Source organism: Alligator sinensis, unplaced genomic scaffold (genome assembly GCF_000455745.1).
Source record: "Alligator sinensis unplaced genomic scaffold, ASM45574v1 scaffold667_1, whole genome shotgun sequence".
Taxonomy (NCBI): Eukaryota; Metazoa; Chordata; order Crocodylia; family Alligatoridae; genus Alligator; species Alligator sinensis.
This window is the reverse complement of record NW_005842636.1, coordinates 346,870-351,035: the sequence shown is the minus strand read 5'-3', so window position 1 is coordinate 351,035 and position 4,166 is coordinate 346,870.

Sequence of the window (4,166 nt, the reverse complement as noted above, 5' to 3'; positions counted from 1 at the left end):
CAGTATGGGCACTGCATCAGAGCCTCCTGCACCTCTGGGCCAGCAGCCAGTGGGCTGTGGTTGCACAGTTGGCCTTCATGCAGCACTGCTGTCATGTCTTCTGGTGCTCTTGCTCTGCCATCTGAGCAGCTATCGCCCAGAAGATGTGCCCATAGAGGTGGCCCCCTTTTAACTATCAAAGTGTGGCCTACTCATCTGCCCTCCAGCGGGGTCCCTGGTGCTGGCCCTGGGCAGGCTCCTCTGCCTGGGTCCCACCACTTGCCTCACCAGCAGGGATCCTGGTATTCCCTGTTTAAAAATTGCAAATTCTCTGATTAAAACCCCCAAATTCTCCCATTAAAATACCCAAAATCCATGTTCTTCCATGATTAAAATGAAATGCCACTCTATATAGAGAAATCAGTTGGGCAATTTTTTACTGATATTTACAATTTTAAAGCAATTTGGTTGCCTAACAGTGCCTCTATCATCATAATGCAGTGAATTCTAAATATCTATATACTTTGATACAGGTGTGGGCACAAACCAGAGCAGTAGTGTGGCAGTTGCCCCTTGTGGGTGGGTGTAGGGGTAGGTGTAGGGTTTATGGGGTGGTGAGGTCTGTGGGTGTGGGGGGACTGTGTGGTGGGATTATATGAGAGGGGTGGGTCCCCCACCTGCCTGTCACCCTGCATGGCACGCAGCCTCCTGCTCCACCCCACCCCACAGCAGCAGCATCTCCTGGCAGAGACCCCTAGCGGCTGCACATGGCACACAGTGCTGCCCAGCCAGCTTGCATGCACCCTTAAACAAAACCAGGCCAGCTCTTGCTGTCATCCAGGCTCCCAGCACCACATGCTAGAGCCATGAACCCTTGGGCTGAGCCCTGTCTCCATGGAGCCAGGTCAACCTGCATGCATGTGGGGCATGTGGAGGGAGGACCCAGCCTGGCCTGCTGGTGCATGGCTCTTATGTGCCGTGCCAGGAGTCCCAGGAGGCAGCAAGAGCCAGCCCGATTCTGCCCAAGGATGCATGCCAGTGGGCCGGGCCACTAGGTCTCAGGTGTTGCTGTGTGCTGTCAAGGGGCTCTACCAGCAGCAGGCTATGAGTGTCCTGATAGCTGCTGCTGCTGCTGCGGGGGGAGGGGCAAGGCATGCTGTGCAGTTTGCAGGGGGGCAGGAAGGGAACCCACTCCTCCCACACAGTCCCCCACACCCACAGTCTCCCCATCCCCACACAGTCCCCCCCACCCACAGTCCCCCCTGCCCCATCCCTACTTACCTGGGACAGAGCCTGGGCCCAATCCACTGCTGCCAGCCTTGCCCTGCTCCTACTTGCCCCAGCACAATGAAGCAGAATGCTGAAGTAGCAGAGGCATGCAGCAGGCATAGAGATACTCTGGCTGGGTGCTTGAGTGTCTCTCTGGAGGACACAGCCTCTGGTTGCCTCAGGGTATGCTATAGGAACATGCCATGCACCGCTTTTTTTGTTCATTTTTTTTTATATATACCGGGATTTCCTGGTATCAAATTTAGAATCTGCACTGCAAATATGCAGTGCGGGGAACGTTTGTTCATTCCCAGAGTGCCTCTTGCAGCATCTCAAACTGCTTTGAGATGCTGTAACAGATACGTGCTCACTTGTCTGGACACAGCTATTGATAGCTGTGTTTTTTAGTATAATGCTACCTGTAGCAAAACGTAAAAATATTAATTTACCCCACTAGAAGTTGGTCACAGAGTTAAATTAAATTATCACTCTGCTCCCACACAGTCTTTTCAGCTCCATGCTGCTGCTTGCCTCTTGGTAAAATTTAATTCAGTATATTTAATTTTTAATATATTTTTTCAAAGTAGTAAATGTAACAAAAATCAGTGACAGCAAATATTTCCAGTTCTATAATTCTGTCTGTTTACATCAGGGCAGAATTCAGCCCAGTGGCTTTAAAGAACATAAACTGTATAAAAGAATAACACTTTCCTAAGGAACATGCATGCACACATCTGACAATAGAATCTAAGCCCTGAAGGAGCCCATTCTTCTTAAAATTTCTGGTCTGAGCATAATCCAACATGGATCACTCTGTATTACCAGAATCCATTCTTTTTGCTATTGAGACAAATCTACCCTACCTTGCACAGCACAGAAAAAAAATCAATAATATTTTACATTACTGGGTCAGTGGGCAGATGCAGTACTTCATAATTCATTGCAGTAATATATCAGCAAATTGCACGGCTGCAGTAAATACATTGTGTGGTAGAAGTGAAACTCATGCAGATTAATGCTAGAAGTAGTGAGAGAGAGCAGTTTTGTATTGGAACAAGTTAGTGAGGGGAAGTTACTGTATTTTGGGTTATGAACGTTTCCTGTGTGACGATATTGCTCTAGACTATGATCTGACTAGATGATCATCTGACTAGATGATGTCAGATTAACGTTAGCTGCGTTAATCTGACATCATATTGCTCTACTTAGAAACGTCATATTCACTCACGTTCCCAGATCTGGACTACAGGGCTCGTCATGGGCTGGATCTGGTGGTGGTGTGTGTGGTTGGCAGAGCACAGGTTAATGCAGCCATCACTTGCTGTGTCCCCGCTCCCTCCCCCGGCACCTTGCTGCTGACGTACCCCCAATAGCTTCCTAGTTAGGAATTTGATAGCAGGCATGCCCACCCCTGATTGCTCTGCCCCCAAATTCCTGGCTCCTCTGGGAGCCCTGAAGGCCAGGTGAACCAGCTCTGTGGGCTGTATCTTTGCCTGCTCTGCTCTAGCTGATAATGGGAGCTGTAGGAAAGCAAACAAGGAAATAACCCAATAAGGCCAGGGACAGACATTACGCATCAACCAGTTTAAGTGATCAGAAACTGGTTTAAACCTGTAACAGAATAGACATTCAGTGCACATAAACCAGTTTCAAAATGGCTGAAACCAGTTTGAGATAAATCTGGTTGAATATAGTATCAGACTTAACTGATTTGGCTCAAACTGGTTTATGCATTGTCTGTCCCAGAACCGGTTTGAGTTAAATCAGAGACCTCCAGCATCCCAGCATGCTCTCTGGGTGGGGCTCTGCTCCAGACCAGCCAGGCTGGCCTGGCCCCTCTGCTCTGCAGCCTAAGCAGGGACTGGCAGGGGCAGGAGTCTGGCCAAAGAGGGGTTTAATTCCTCCTTCCTTTGCCACCGGCGGGGACCTGAGCCAGGTCTGCCTGCAGTCCCCCACTGCTGCTGCAGCAGGGGGGCACCATGGCCCCTGAGGCAGAGACGGGCAGGGAGCAGAGTTAGTTTTCCCCCTACCCCACTGGCAGCCAGGTGGCTCCCTGCCCGCAGTACGTCTCTGGGTGTCCCCTCCACCGGAGGCCAGAGGGAGGAGGAATAACCCTGTCCCTGCCCCCCACAGGGGCCCTGCCTGGCCATGCCCCCTCCCCACCACTGCAGCGGGAGGGGGCAGGGCCCTTCCTGAGGGGCGCAGCCCCTGTCACGCTGTCGGAGAGAGCAAACCCCTTGCCGGTGAGGGAGTGAGCTGTGGGCTTGGGCTGAGCACGGCAGTGCCGGGGTGTGGAGCAGGTCAGAGTCCTGCAAGCCCTGCAGCACCGCCGTGCACAACAGCTCTGCCGGCCCCACAGTGCAGCCCAGCCAGGAAGCCATGACAGGCTCCTGCCCATCGGGCACTCGCTGCTTGCTGCACAAGCTGCCAGGCAGGGGCGGGGCCCAGCCCCCACCGCTCGTTCTGTGCTTGGGCAAGACACTGAAGGGGCTTTATTCAGCTGCTGGCTCCAGCCCAGCCTGGCCGCAGCTTTGTGCTTTTTGCCAAGCTGGAGCGCAGAGCGGCGGCAATGGCTGGGTTGGGCCAACCGCACTACAGTGCGAGCAACCTCTGTGCTTGGGGCAAGACCCTCCTAGCAGGAAGGGGCTTATTCAGCCACTCGCACCACAGCAGGGTCTGCCCAGCATGTCAGCCACTGCTCTGTGCTTGGAGCCGGCTCCCTCCTGGCAAGAGGGGGCTTATTCAGCCACTGGCCACTAGGATTGCAGTGAGGGTCTGCCCAGCCCAGCCACAGCTGAAATTTGGGGTGGAAATAACAGAGACAGGGCATCCACTGGCTAGGAGCCCTGGGGCTGCAATGTAACCCCTTTAGGAGCTCAAGTTTCAGGGCCAGCAGCTGAATACGCTCCCTCAGTGGC